Below are 15926 nucleotides of genomic sequence, written 5' to 3' on the forward strand. Positions count from 1 at the left end.
TGTAATTACTGAAATCCTAGGTCTTTAAATATTCTAAAGGAACAGCAGGGCCACGTAAGGAGGAAAGCTACAAAATGATAGGGTGTGACTCAAGTTTAGCAAATTGGAACTTGAGCTCCCCCCCCCCCCCCCCATAATTTTTTTTCTCTTTTCAGAGACTGGTGAGCGGGTGAGCATAACATGAATGCATTTAGAAGGTAGACCATATTAATCATGGGCTTTTCACTTTCTGTCACGAGCTTTAGACGTTTTGGCTTGAAATCAGTCATCAGTGTACTCCTTGGGATGTTTACAGAACATCTCGTTTATATCTTGATTTCTTTCTAGCCTCTCACCCGGTGTCATCTGGGTGACTGGAAGTGACATTTGTTTATTGACTGTGGAGGCTGCATTACGCTAATGGATAATCGCAACCCATCTTCATTGTTGGCCAGGTCTTCTTTCTTTTAAAAGATTTAGAGTGTGGGGGGGAAGGAGGGAGCACGTGCTGGGGGGAAGGGGAGAGGGCGAGAGAGAATGTCAAGCAGACTCCCCACTCAGCACAGAGCCCATCCCCAAGACCCTGAGATCATGACCTGAGCCAAAACCAAGAGTCAGACGCTCAACCAGCTGAGCCACCCAGGCGCCCCACATTTTCTTTCCTTTATAGAATTAACTCTGCGGCCTGTAATAAGTCCTTGAGAGTGGTTTTGTGTGGGACAGTTCTGGGCAGCATGGATTGATGGGAAGAACGAATGCAGAACTATCGTTGTCCCGTATATATTTGAAACATAAGGGAAACTTGCTTGGGGACTTGAGTATTATGTTCACATCAGGAAATGAAGGTGCTCTCTTGGTGTGTTGATGGACATGTTTTATTCTTAGCCTGTGAAGGAAATGTCTGGTTTAATGACTTAGGCTTTAACAAGGCGAGCTCCTTATTTTTCTGGAGTACTAAAAATTGTGATTAACAGAGATTGTTAGTGTTGGCGAATTGTACGTTGCTGTGTTTTTTGGGTCACTGGGAACATGGAAAAGCATAACTCTGACAGGAAAAAATTGGTCTCTAACTCCTTATGTAGGAGGGGAAGGGGATGCCTTTTGATCTTTCTGCATGAAAGGTAATAATAATTTATGACATCCAAATCCTTCATTTTACAATTATTATAAATGTGTTACTTCAGGAATGATGAAGAAAGCTGCCCAATGTAGCGTTACTAGCTAAAAGCCTAAAGGTGTAAGTTCTGTTTTTGCTTTGATGATATTCAGGATGGTTTATGTACATACTTCATATTGATTAAATGTACTGAAGTTTCTTTACATTCTTTTCCAAATTTTCTAATTTCGCCAGCTTCATTGATTTTACAGTGAGGCACTTTTATAACTGGGGATTTCTCCTGTATCTAAAACAGGGCTTCCTGCCCACTGCCCAAGGGAGACCATTTTAACACAAAGAAGAACAGAGAACCTCATTTAATAATACATTTATTGTGGTCACAGGATTTCTGGTGGTTCATTTTCTAAATTGGTGATGGTTGAGGCTCCTGGGTGGCTCCGTTGTTGGGCGTCTGCCTTCGGCTCAGGTCGTGATCCCAGGGTCCTGGGATCGAGCCCCACATCGGGCTCCTTGCTCCGCGGGAAGCCTGCTTCTCCCTCTCCCACTCCCCCTGCTTGTGTTCCCTCTCTCTCTGTCAATTAAATAAATAAGATCTTTAAAAAAAAATTGATTGATGGTTATGAACTACAAAGAATTTTCAGTAAACTTCCTCTCTGTTCATGCTTGATGGCAGGAATTAGAATAAAATGGCAGTTCTCCTGTGTGGTCGTAAAGGTAAGTTGTAGAAATTTGGGGCTCATTTTGACAGCTGTACAGCGGTTGGTTCCTTGACCGCCCTGCCTTCACTTGCTTCCTGGCAGGAGGTCTGATTGTGTCTTAAGGCATACATCCCATAGGGCAGCACTTCTGAGACCTGCATAGGAATCACCCAGGGACCTTGTGGCAATGCCTGTGGTGGTTCAGTTGTCCGGGACAGGCTTTCGAGGATGCATTTCAAACCAGCTGGTCCTGAGCCAGGAGGGTGGGGGGCGGGAGCGTGGCCGAGGCTCATCGGCCCACCTGTAAGTTCACTTGCACCTGCTGCCCTGGGCCTTTCCTCTTTAGGAGGCTTTTTTATCCTCAGGGCTTGATCTTCTAAAGCTCAGCAGTTTTGTTTCCTTTTTATTAGCACTATGTAAAATGCTTATCCACCCTCTATGCCCAGTCACGTTTAGACCCTACTTCGAGAAGAGTTGCCCTTTTGGTAATTACTTAAATGATTATGAGTAAAATCGTTTGATGATTTTTTTAATACTGGCCTCAACATCCTGTCCCCCAGAAAAACCCCAAATCCAGTCACCATTACGGAAGGGAAGCTAGTTGAACAGGACAGTATAGTTGAGGGGAGTGTAAGTTTTCAATTTGCAATATTTCGAGTGCAGAAGTTAACTGTGTTTGTAATTGGTCATGTTCAGTGCCTTCTTTTTAGTTCACCTGGGATGCATCCTGGCTGGCTGTAGGGTTAGTAATAGATAATCTTGAACCCAGAACTCAACCCAGTGCATAGTTTATGGCTAAGAGCAATGAGTTCACATCCTAACTCTGCCATTTGTTTAAGCTGTGTGACTTTGGGCAAGTTGTTTACATGTTCTGTGCTTCAGTTTCTTTAGCTGAGATGGTTGGGGTGAGTATCTTCCCAGTTGGGTTGCTGTAGAGGTGATTAGAGGAGCTAGTAAATACCAAGGGCCTGTAGACATTCCTAGAGTAAGCATAGGTGGTAGTGGTGACTACCCCCCGGTAATCAGCCATGAGAACCTGTGACCATCTGGCCTTGATTCTGCCTTGAGCTTTCCATCCTCTGCTGTCCCTGCCTTTTCCCCAGCCCACCTCCTTTCTTCCTCCCCCCTGGAGTGGGTGGTAGAGAGTGGACATGGTTTACTGATTGCCCACTCTAATTTGGGTTGATTAACCAGCACTTTCTGGGGTAACCTCCTGGAGAGGTGATAATTAATTCATTTTCTCAGAGAACTCTAAAGCAGGAGGATTCTCCATCTCTCGGCAGTCTTTTCCAGGTGGTCAAGCTGCAGACGCCGGGAAGAAGCTGGCTTGTGGGGGTCCAGCCCTCCCTGCATCGGCCAGACTGTTATCCAGTGGCCCTTCTCAGACTCCCATTGCTAGATGACTGATGCTTTACTTTTGACTTTACCATGGCCCTTTTCCCTCGAACCCTTTAAAAAATCACAACCTCAAAATCCATCAACAAACATTTATTGAGCGTTTCCTTGTGGGCCCAGGGGCTCTGTGGATTTCTGCCCCAAATCCCACAGTCAACCCAGGGAGCACATGGTAGCCCTGGCCGGGGTCCCCAGAGTTTTCTCTGCTTCTGGCGGGGAGCAAGCACAAGCCTGGGGTTTTGTCGGACCGGGTTTGTTGCCTGTGATGTCCTGCTGGAAAATCTGCGGCTGCCTGTCCTTGGGAGGCTAGCCGCGGGGCTTGCGTTCCACAGCGGCTGCGAGGGGAGAATTTAACACATGTCCACCGGAGACAAACATGGGCTGGCCATTTCGAGCAGTGCCCCCTTCTCTACATATCCTGACTCGAGGGGCTGCAAGCAGTTGGGATCTGGGTTCCCCCAGATGCCCTAGCTCGCCGACGGAGACTCGCTTCACCACGTTCGATTCCATTCTAATGCACCATCATCTCTTCCTGGAATGCAGTCCAGCGTCGAGTTAAAATTGGTTTCCTTCTCTGGTGGTGTTTCTCTTGTTATTTCCATCTGCAGATGAGTTGAGGTTCAAGCTAGAATAGGGTTCTTATGTGTGAGTACAGCAGCTTATTTCCCCACGGTCTGTGACCTCGTAGTCGGGTAATAGGCAGAGCTGATGTCCTTGTTGACCGAGTATAAAACGAAGTTCAAGGGGCCTTATACAAGGGTTTTTGGCCTTGGTGTTTTTCTGGTCCCTTTGGGTACTCCCCCCAGTACCTGACATTCTGAGTGTTAAGAGATGAACTCACCAGCTCAAGTGAAGTGTTAGGAATTACTGGGACGGTGTATGAGTGTTTACAAGGGATCTCACCATCTCAAGGGTTATTTGTGCTTTACACATCACATTATGCACATATACACATTCTCAACTTCTTTAAGGAAAGAATTTACTAGCATTCACTACTGTGATTTTAGCCACAGTGTTTAAAATGTGGAGAATTACTCAGTTTATGTTTTCTTTTTTTTTTTTTTAAAGATTTTATTTGAGAGAGAGAGAGAGGGAGGGAGAGAGAGCACAAGCAACAGGGAGAAGCAGACACCCCGCTGAGCTGGGAGCCGGACGCGGGGCTCAGTCCCAGGACCCTGAGATCATGACCTGAGCTGAAGGCAGATGCTTAACCAACTGAGCCACCCAGGTGCCCCTCAGATTTTACTTTTTAAGTAGTCTTTGCACCTGGGATGCCTGGGTGGCTGAGTCCGTTAAATGTCTGACTTTGGATGTGGGTCCTGGGATGGAGCTCTGTGCTCAGTGGGGAGTCTGCTTGTCTCTCTCCCTCTGCCCCCCTGCCACCCCCCTCATGCGCTCTCTCTCTCTCTCTCTCTCTCTCAAAAAAAAATACCTCTGCACCCAATGTGGGGCTTGAATTCACAACCCCACGATCAGGAGTCACATGCTCCACTCACTGAGCCAGCCAGGTGCTCCCCAAAACCTTTAAACTTTCTGTTGAAGTAGCACACGTTAGACATGTTGACAAATCATAATGTACATTGGGAGTTTTCAGAAATTGAACATACCTGTTGTTTAACCAGCACCTCGGTCAAGAAACAGAATCTTATCAGCTCCTCCCTAGAAGCTGTTTTCGACAGCATAGTTGAGTTTGGAATTGTTTGGACTCTTAAACAGGCGTGGGAAGTCCTTTCAGGAGAGGAGGGCAGAACAGGGTACAAGGAGGGAGGAAAGCACAAGGGCCAAGTGCAATGGAGAACAAATGAAAGGTTGGGCAAGATTGACAGCCTGTCCTTTCTCCTGTCTGCATCCTTACACTTTAAAGTTTAAATATCTGTTTTCTTCTGTTTTTAGTAGATTGCAATGAACATTTACATTCAAGCTTTAAAATTCCTTGGACCTCTGTTTTGGGGAAAAGAAGGGGGATGGTTGTGGCTTCTAAAAAAAAGACCTGTATCTCACCCACCAGGAAATTTGACAGACCATTTTTGAATTTCATTATCTAGTATTTGAGGCTTTGGATGTCGCACCTGGATAGTTTTCCCTTTTCTGATGATGCACTTCCATAAATCAACAGCACTTTTGTTTGGGGGGGGGTGAATTTTGTATATTTCTGTACTTTAGTTTCTCCCTTTAATTATGTGATTAATTTCAGACGTTTTAGGAGTAGCCAGTGAGAAATACATATTCATTGCCCAAATTTGCTAGGATAGCAGAGTCTGGTTTCAGTTAATTTGTAGAGTTCATTATAGTGCATAATTCATCAGGTCCAAGAAATCCAGACTCCTAGCCAGTGTAGCTTAAAACTTAATTATTTTCTTTGGAGCCAGTCAGTGACAGCTAAAACAAGCACTTGCTAAACTAGAAACCCTGAGTTGGTTTTTCTCATTCAAACCTGAGTTTCCATTCTAATGCTCATGACACAGCATGGTAGTGACATCACTTTCTCATTGAATTTTTCCAGTCTTTTGGATCCGTGCAGATAATTCCGTTTTGTTCCCTGTAATGTCCCTTAGCAGCTTTTAGTCATCTTAATCTTTTCCCTCTTTTTACATTTTTCTCCTAACGAGTTTTGTTTTAACTCCTTTGTGTTGTCTTAGGAGCACAACTACCATCCGAAAACCTCCTTCCTATGATGAAATGCGTTCTGTGTTTATTTATTTACTTTTATTTTTTATTTTTCAAAGATTCTATTTATTTGACAGAGACAGCGAGAGAGGGAACACAAGCCAGGGGGAGCGGGAGAGGGAGAAGCAGGCTTCCCGCGGAGCAGGGGACCCGATGAGGGGCTCCATCCCAGGACCCTGGGATCATGACCTGAGCCCAAGGCAGTTGCTTAACGACTGAGCCACCCGGGTGCCCCTCTTGACTTATTTTTAAAAAAAAGATTTATTCATTTATTTTAGAGAGAGCGTTGGGGGAGGGGCAGAGGGAGAGAGAATCTCAGGGAGGCTCCGCACTGAGCACAGAGCACAGAGCCCCAGCGGGGGCTCCATCTCACAAACCTTGAGTCCCTGGCCTGAGTCAGGATCAAGGGCAGGACGCTTAACGGACTGCGCCACCTTAGTCTCCCCATGTTCTGCTAAATGAAATTTTATTTATTATTATTATTATTTTAAAAAATATTTTATTTGATAGAGAGCACAAGCAGGGGAGGTGGCAGGCAGAGGGAGAAGGCAGGCCTCCCGCTGAGCAGGGAGCCAGTGCTCCCTGGGACTCAGTCCCAGACTCTGGGACCATGACCTGAGCCGAAGGCAGCTGCTTAACTGGCTGGGCCACCCAGGCGCCCCCCTGCTAAATGAAATTTTAGAAGGTGGACTGTTGACGGCGATTCTGCGTGTATCTTTAATTAATTAATCAATTTATTTTTAAGTGGGCTCCATGCCCAGTGTGGAGCCCAGCCTGGGGCTTGGACTCAGGACCCCGAGATCAAGACCCGAGCTGAAACCGAGTCAGACCCTGAACCAGCTGTGCCACCCAGGTGCCCCCCCCCCCCCCCGTACTCAAAAAATAAGCCTCTTCGCCAGCCCTTCGTTCTTACACAAGGTCCTTCATTATTTTCATGGTTCTCCTCGGTCTTTGTCCACACGGAAATGACAGCGAGGGTGAAAATGTGTCTGACCGTTCCGTGGCGCCGGCTGAGTGCTGGGCAGTTGTCTTAAGCATTTTACACGTATTAGCTCATCTGATCCTTACACTACCCGTGTCAGCAGGTACTGTATGTCAGACCCCAGCTCGCGGGCTGTCTGGCTCCTGAATCTTACTCATAGCCACCAAAGACTTGCCGTTGGCACCGTTTGCCGTTTTGTTTATCCCCTTGCCTTTCCCGAGAAACTAAGACGTCCAAAGAAGTGGAAATATAATGTTGTTTTTGCTCCTTCTTTTACTTTCCTTATTTAAAAAAAAAAAAAAAAAGGCGGGGGTGGGAGGCTGGTGCGCCTGGGTGGCTCAGTCGGTTAAACATCCGCCTTCAGCTCAGGTCATGATTCTGGGGTCCTGGGGTCCTGGGATCGGGTTCCTTGCTCTGCGGGGAGCCCGCTTCTCCCTCTCCCTCTGCCCCTGCTTGTGCGCTCTCTGACAAACAAACAAATAAAATCTTAAAAAAAGGTATCTTTTAGAAACTTACTTCATTTACATCTGAACGTTGGTAAAAATTGAGGAAGAGATAACTCTATCCCCCTGCTCCCTACCTTGTGGTTAAATAGTGACAGTTGATCTGTTGAATGCCTTCCTTTCTTAAAAAAAAAAAAAAAAGAAAAAAAAAACACCCCAAAACCAGGGAGATTAAGCAATTGTACCAAATGTTATCAGGAGAGTCATTTATTTTTACTACATATATTACAGTGAGGGCTATAAGTGATGAGCGAAGTCAGACCCTCCCCATTTTGAGAAGACATGAGATCTGCCATTAAAATATGCTGCCATGGGCGCCTGGGTGGCTCAGTTGGTTAAGCGACTGCCTTCGGCTCAGGTCGTGATCCTGGAGTCCCGGAATCGAGTCCCGCATCGGGCTCCCCTCCCCCCTCTCATGCTCTCTCTCTCTCTCATTCTCTCTCAAATAAATAAATCTTTTAAAAAAACCTGTGCTACCGTGCTGTTGGTGACTGAGCCGGTTGTTTGGTCCACCATGACCCCGTGCTTGGCTGCGGCCTGTGTGCGGTCAGTAGGCCGTGAGCTCTGATAGGGCTTTGGTTAATGTAGGAAAGTTTCACTATGGCTGTTTTCCAGTTTCACTTGAAGAATGCAGTGGGGGGCCCTCTGGAAGGTTGAAAGAATAGTAGCCGAACACGAGTGATCTTTTTGGGTGACTGACCTCCCGGTGACGCTGGCCCCATGTCTTTTCCCTTGTTGGGATTCTGGCCTGCCTGGGCCCGAATACTTAAAGCAACTGCAGAGTCCATGTTGGAAAGCTCTTGGGGGAAAATTCCATTCTTTCGAATTTGATGTAGTGCCTCTTTCTGTCTCTTTCAGCTGGTTCCAGTTTTTTCCTCCCACGTAGCTAAACATTATCTCCCATCCCGCAGGCTCATTGTTCCATCTTCTCCGGGCTGAACAACCCTGTGTTGCCTCAGCCATTTTTCAAATGAAGTTTTCAGGGGCCTCCATCATTCTGGTTGTGGAGACCCCGTTATTCTCAAAAACTCGTAACCCGTGTTTCAAGCTCTCAGTATATTATAGCTAGTACATTTTGCCTGCCATTTGATTCAGGTACTCTGCTTGTAGGAATTTATTTAGATTTGGCCATAGGGATATGTATCAAGTGTATTTCACTTGTGTATCATACTAAAAACTGGTAACCAGTAGGGGATTGGTTAAATGAGGGAACATCTGTTCCATGCAATCATTAAAATGATATGGTAGCAAGAATATTTAATGACATAATGTTGTAAATGAGAGAAACAAAGTGAGAAAACAGTATGTACAGGTTAATCTTTTTTTTTTCTGGTAAAGTCATTTCAATAAATAAGATTTTTGTTCAGGAAGCATACTGTAAAAGGTTGTATACCCCAATCAGCAGTGTTTGTATATTGGCGCAGTCAGAACACGTTCAGTTTTATTCTTGTTTGTTTATCTGAGTAATATTTATTGATGGCCTGCTATATGCTGGGCCCGCGCTGAGTGCTGGGCACCCATTGGGCGGCTGTTACGTTATTACACTTAATACACAGGGAGGGGCATTACAGTTATTACACAGGGAGGGACAAGTGTTTTGGTTAGCCAAGTGTCAGGGGTGCTGTGGGCAGGGAGGGAGCAGGTGCAGAGGGTGGTGGAGAGTGGTGTGTTCCAGAGTGCATTTTAGGGTTCTGAGGTGGGAAAGAGCATGCAGGACTTGGGGGAGAGGGAGGGATGCTCAAGAGGTAAGGCTTAGTTGTATTTTCTCCAGGAAACAGGTATTATGACGCAGTTTAAAAAGATCTGGAATTTAAAAGAAGAGTCAGGGAAGCAGTGGGAACACAGAGGGTGCGCCCTGTCTTCTTAAGAAGCAGCTAATCCAGCTGTGGATTGAGGCAAGGGAGGTTTTCCCAGACTGGCTTGGTGGCTGTGCTGGGCGTCTTTGGTGATACAGATGAACACCAGATAACTAATTTAATTTCTAGAAGTGCTGCTTAAGTGCTTTTGCCTCCTACTACTGGTTAGAGCAAAACAAGCATGTGATTTATGTAAAAATACATGAATATTAGTTTTTATCATTACCCTGCAGAACAGCATAAAAGTGACGCTTCCTGCCGTAGCCGCTTTGCAGAATAAAATTAAGAAAATCAGTATTCTTTACAAATGACTAGTCACAGTGGAAAAAAACTGTCTGTTGAACTTACCATTTGTAGATAGCATTAATAAGCCTCCCCCTCCCATATTACCCCAACCAAAACTGAAACATGATTTACATAGCAAAACACAAGCTGAGTGAAAGATGGCCCTGAATTCTAGCATAGGGATGCTCAAGATGGCCCGAGGCCTGCTTTGACTACATCCCCATGCCCCACTCCTGTTTCTGGCCCATGCTCTCTTCAATTTCATGCCAGGCAGTTCTGGAGACATGGGGATACCCTCACCTTTTTATGGAAGTTCCTGCAGGTACTAAAAGGGAATGGGCCTGGGACTTCTGACCAATGTCTTCCATGAGATGGGGTTTCAGCTTTGAAAATCGGCACTCTTCTAGAAGCTGAGAGACTGGGGCAGGAGACCCATATCATCCCCACCCCAAATCCAGTAACTACCCCAGGAGTGCTTGATTGCCTGCTTCCTTCCACCTAGTACAAAGCCCAAGTGTGGGGAGCCTCCCTCGGATGTGGGAGTATAAATTTCTGGGTTTGAAAGAGTATCAGCACTTGTGAGGACATCTTTTTCTCTCCACAGCTTAGTATTGGATTGGCTTTTCTGCATAACACGGAAACAAATCCCTTCACACAAACCACACATGGCACGCTGATTCATTTTGCAGAGAAGTGACTTTTTAGTTTTCTCTTGACTTTTCCTTTTTTTTTAAGGTAAAATCTACTTTTCCTTTAAATGTCTCAAGTCTTGAAAGGGTTTGTCTTGTAAATATTTCTTTAATAAGTCACTTTTGACAGCACGAAACTTGGAGGAATTTTCCACAATTGGACCAGGTCCCTCAACTGTATCACCAAAGGTGTGGCTTTTGGCTTTGACTTGTATTTAATTTGGGTGGCAGAAAAATCAGTTTAACCTAATGAGTTGTCACAACTCGGTTCTACCTCCCCTATCCTTCTTTTGTTTTTAGACAATCGTAAATCTGTTCAGAATTTTTTAAAAAGTCAAGTCTGTCGAAGTACAATTTACAACACAATGCTTTCAAGCGTACGGTTGGATAAATTTTGACAACTGCATACACCTGGGTATTACCATCCCATTGAGATAATGCAGCACTTTTTTAAAGATTTAATTTAATTTGATTTAATTAATTAATTATCAATCAGAGCGAGTGCGTGTGTGTGCACGCACAAGCGGGGGGATTGGCAGGCAGAGAGAGAAGCAGGCTCCCCGCCGAGCAGGGACTCATCCCAGGACCCCGAGATCATGACCTGAGCCGAAGGCAGATGCTTAACCGACTGAGCCATCCAGGGGTCCCGAGGCAACATTTTTGTCACCTCAGAAAGTTCCCTTATTTGTGCCTCTGCAGCCAGTTTCCCCCCTCCCCCAGTCCTGGGCCAATGCTGACCTGATTTCTAACACTATTGTAAAATTTCTTATAAATGGAAACACTCTTGTGTCGAATTCCTTCACTGCAATGTCTTTTTGAGACTCACCCATGCTGGGTGTACCAGTAGCTCATTCCTTCCTTTTATAGCTGAAAAAGCTTACCCTTTCTTTCTATGCCTTTCTTTGGTTTTCTGTGGCTTTCTGTCTTTCTGGCCTGGTCCTTCCATTATTCTGTGTAGAGTCTGTTTCTCAACTGGGCATTAAAGCAACCTTTATGTTTCATACAGACTGAAAAAGCCAAGTGAGACTGGAGAGCGATCCATCCACCCTCACCCATCCAGATGAGGGTAAAAAAAAAAAAGCGGTCTTGTTCTATAGTATCAGCTGGATCTAAATGCTGGAATTCTGACTCTAGGTTAGCATCTTCCCCTTAAACCAGGCTGCCAGCCTCCCTTTTCACAAAGTAATATGAGCTTTTTTATTCGATCGTGTTGCTTGTTTTGAAACTTAGATTTTTGGGAAAGGGTTCAATGCAGAATATCCCGGAGTTCAGCACTAGGCAACTGTCTACTACCTCTTGACATTTCTTCCTTCCGTAGAAATGGAAAAGCTTGCCTTCTTCCAAACAGTGAGGATCCATGGAACCTTCAGTAACAGGAAAATGTCTAATAATCTCTGCTAGTATAGTTTTAATTGATGAGAAAGTCCCATTCTGTTAGATCTTTGTGCTTGCTTGGTGCATACACGCTGTAACATCTCATTTCTTTTTGTGTGAAGAAAGTACTGTGTTGAGAGCGAGTGTCTTGTCAGGTACATTTGGGGGGAGGGGGTGGTCTGGACTTGGAATCACGGTGTACTAGCTCTTCTTGCCCCAGGAGGCTCTGCCCAAACACCAGCAACTGGGACATGCTTCTCACAGGTCTTTCAATTTGTACCTCTTCACTGGTGACTTCACGTCCTGAAGAGGGCTGGTTCTGAGAAATCTGCTGTCAACACTGAAATGACCCCCGTTGCTGGTCAAATCAAAGCCTGAAGGTCATTGGAGAACCACACCTGTTTAAATCGTGGGGTGACGCTCGAACTCCCAGCGATGAGGTGCGTTTTCCCAGCGATGACGCTCGAACTCCCAGCGATGAGATGCCGGACTAGTTTTGTTTGGCTTGCGAGTCTGGGGAAGAACAGCCAGTCTGAAACCAGACTTGGTGGCAGCATTCCCTGGCTGATTTCTCTCTCTCTCTCTATATCTCTATCTCTATCTCTATCTCTATCAGAACTTGTTTAAGAACGGATTATTAGAAAGTTTCTTCCCACTTGGACTTTTTTTTTTTTTTTAAGATTTTATTTATTTATTTGGCTGAGAGCCCGCGCACGCACAAGCAGGGGGAGAGGGAGAAAGAGAAGCAGACTCCCTGCTGAGCAAGGAGCCAGATGTGGGACTGGATCCCAGGACCCTGGGACCATGACCTGAGGTGAAGACAGATGCCCAACCGACTGAGCCAGCCAGGCACTCCCCCCTCCCCCAGTTGGGCTTTTAAGAAAAGAAATAGCTTAAGTATATTTGTCCTTTAGAGCCCTGCCCTGGGCCTTGCAGGGTGGGAGTTGGTTATCTCCTTTGGCTATCTCCCTTAAGCCAGAAATGTCCTCCTGGCCCCACGCACCCCTTTTGTTTTTCTCTTCCTTAATCTTGCTTGGGAAGAGTCTGCTGTCTCTGGGCCCAAGATCAGAGGACAAGTCACTCTGATTCTGGATAGCAGATTACCTCTCGGGTGATCCTGTTCCCAGGTGTGAATACCTGTGAGGATTCCAGAGGTCAAGGAACCTAGTGAAGTTAACTCAGGTGGCAAGGTTGGACTGGAATTCCAGTGCTGATCTGCCCAGAGGGCCCACTGTGGCTCCGAGGGGGGCCCCCCTGCTGTGTTGCTCTCGGTTAGTCTGTTCCATTGCTCTTTTATTTCTAGCCATTTCCCACTATCTGTCAGATACCTTACTTATTCTTTACTTGTTTTTGGTTTTCTCCACTGAATATAAATTCCCCGAGAGCAGGAATCTCTTTGTTCTTGCTCACAGATTTACCTAAAGCCATGCCTGGCACTTCGTGCTTCCTGAGTGTTGTTGAAGGAACGGATGAGCAAAGCATACTTTGAAATTTGCTGTAGTTCACATTGTGACTTGGGGTCTCCGATCTGTCTCGGGCAGGGCTTCGATTCAATACCTGATATTGGGGGGTCAGTAAAAACCATGTGGTAGCTAAAACTCCTGTAGTTTGGTACTTGTGTGTTGAGGCTGACTGACCCCTGGAAAGGTACTTTGAGGCCTCTTGGAGGGGCAGGAGGGGCAGGAAAGAGGAAGCTTGAATTTGCAGAGTGGTAGAGGGAATCTGTGGGACACCGATGCCAGGAGGTAGATCTTGGAGGAAATGTTTTGGGGACTGCAGATTTTGTGATTCTTGGTTTCTGGAGAATGATCATCAGTAAAGCAAAAAAAAAAAAAACAAAAAAACCCAAAACCAAAAGACAAAACAAAAAAAAATCCCCAAAAAACCCCCGAAACCAACAAAACATAACAAAACCCCCCAAAACCATACCTGGATACCTGGCTACTACTGTGAGTGTCTTTCACAAGAAACAGGAGTGTGTCATGCTTGTCTGAGAATTAGCGTTGTACTTACACATGTTGATTCCGTCAGAAAGAAGAGGTTAGGCATGACAAATGTCGGCCTCTTTAAGATTCGGACTGGTGGCTGCTCTGTGGGACTGCAGAGGGTCAGAAACCGGGTTGGTCCCTGGGAATTTTGTACATTTAACTGCAGTGTGGGTGTCTTGCAAAGTGATGCCTCCCCCCCCGCCCTGTGCCCTGTGATATCAGCTGGCTTCTTCCCAGGATGGTGAAAACCAAGGTGGGACTTGGTGCCTCATCTTGAAGAATTACAGTTTCAGACCGCTTTGATCTTCAGCATGGGACACGGAGTGGAGCTGTAAACTCCGGAGTGAGGAGTGGAATCCGGGGTTCTGACCAATACCACCAGCGTTGAGCGGTCGTGTATCTAGGGTGCAGTTCGTATACCTTCATAATTAGGAAGGGGTGTGGCCAAGTGAGTTTTCAGTCTAATACTTTAACCCCGATTAGGAGAGTGCTTTAAAGAAGCAAGTCCTGGGGCGCTTGGGTGGCTCAGTCAGTTAAGCATCTGATTCTTGATTTCAGCTCAGGTCATGATCCTCAGGGTTGTGGGACTGAGCCCCGCCTTGGGCTCCATGGTCAGTTTAGAGTCGGCTTGAGATTGTCTCTCTCCCTCTTCCTCTGCCCCTCCTCTCACTCCCACTCTCTAAATAAATAAATAAAATCTTAAAAAAAAAAATAGAGGCGCTGGGTGGCTTAGTCTTTAAGCATCTGCCTTTGGCTCAGGTCATGATCCCAGGGTCCTGGGATCGAGCCCCGCGTCGGGCTCCCTGCTCTGTGGGGAGTCTGCTTCTCCCTCTCCTGCTCCTTCCCCTACTCACTCTCTCTCTCTCTCTCTCTCTCTCTCTCTCTCTCTCGGTCTGTCTGCTCTCTCTGTCAAACAAAATCTTTAAAAATAAATAAATAAAAGCAGGTCCTGTCGATGTGTGTCGACTGGGCCCAGTGTGCCTGCCATCTCTTTAGTACCTGCTATTATGACTGACTTTCAGAATATGATTTTTTTTTAATGGTTCCCAAATCTATGAAAGAAGGAAGTGATGCTTTTAAATTAATCTTCTTTGTTCAGATGGATTTCCTAGAGGCTGAGGACATAAGCTGAAGCCAGGATTAGAGCAAAGGTGATTCACGTGGGTCCTGCTTTCTTTTGGTTCCATTCCATAAATGTCATTTGGTTAAGTATGTTCTCAGCTAATACCACAGGTACAACTAAGTCGGGGGGGGGGGACTGGCTGGTACATGTTTTGATTTTAAAAAGCGAGCGTCTTCCTCGAAGATGAAATACAGATTTTGCTGTTCTTCAGTTAGCAATATTTTCTAATAAAGATTGCCTTTTTAATTCAAGGTTTGTTGCCGAAGGATGGTAGCACCTTTTATGGTTCGTACTGCTTAAAAGTGGAGATATTTTGGGGCGCCTGGGTGGCACGGACGGGTAAGCGGCCGACTCATGATTTTGGTTCAGGTGTGATCTCGGGGTCATGAGATCGAGTCCCACGGCGGGCTCTGTGCTCAGCATGGAGCCTGCTTGAACTTCCCTCCCCCCCCCATCACATGCATGCTCCCTCTCAAATAAACAAATCTTTAAAAAAAAGGTCTTGAAGAAAAAAGTGAGGATATTTTGGACCATTCTTGACAGTAACAATAGTGGTATCACTAAAATCCCCTCACTGCAAAGATTACCCTCCCCTCTCTCTATCGCTTTGGAGTGTCCTCAGTCTCTGCAAAGAGCTCAGGTCTTGTCCAGTTTTTAGCTGACCTTTGAAGCAGTTTGATTTAGTGAAAAGGATCACTTGAGCCAGATGCCTTGGGTTTGAAGCTCAGCTGTGAGGCTAGTGGAAGGGCTGTGTGGGCAAGTCAACTATCCTGTGTGTGCCTCTGTTTCCTCCCGAGTGAAAAGGGAATTAATGGCAGTACCTTTGATGTAGGGTTTAAATGAGTGTACCGTCTGGTGCAGAATGAGTCCCTGTATTAGCAGTTGTGATTTTTATACATCCTTTTGCTGCCAGTTACTTATGATTAAAAGTGGAATGGTGCTGCAGAATTTTTAACTTGATTGTATCAACTTAGCAGCCAAAAAAAAAATTTTTTTTTTAAGCAATAGAATTTTTTAGTCAGAAATGATTTCTTCCTGTCCGTGAAAACCCCTTGAGAAAGGGGGAAGAAACAGCTCTTAGAACCAGTTCACAAATGTCTCTAAAATGTAAAGCCGTATTCTCTCTTCAGTTTTTTTTTTTTCTCTTGCACTTGAGAATGTGTAAGGATCATTTAGGATAATAGTTTGGCTTCCGAGGTAAGTTATTTATAGTTTGGTGTAACTTTGGGAGTCATTTAAGGGTTGATGCATGGACTTGTGGGTAAAATAA

At 45.5% G+C, this 15926-nt stretch overlaps 1 protein-coding gene across 1 annotated transcript in view; it reads left to right on the top strand.

Annotated features, from left to right (window-relative positions):
• The window catches only part of JARID2 (jumonji and AT-rich interaction domain containing 2), a 250040-nt gene that overhangs the window by 50096 nt on the left and 184018 nt on the right, over positions 1-15926 (top strand).

The sequence above is a fragment of the Callorhinus ursinus genome, unplaced genomic scaffold (assembly GCF_003265705.2).
Source record: "Callorhinus ursinus isolate GAN/ISIS: 27379988/994484 unplaced genomic scaffold, GSC_fseal_2.0 scaffold26, whole genome shotgun sequence".
In the NCBI taxonomy this organism is placed as follows: Eukaryota; Metazoa; Chordata; class Mammalia; order Carnivora; family Otariidae; genus Callorhinus; species Callorhinus ursinus.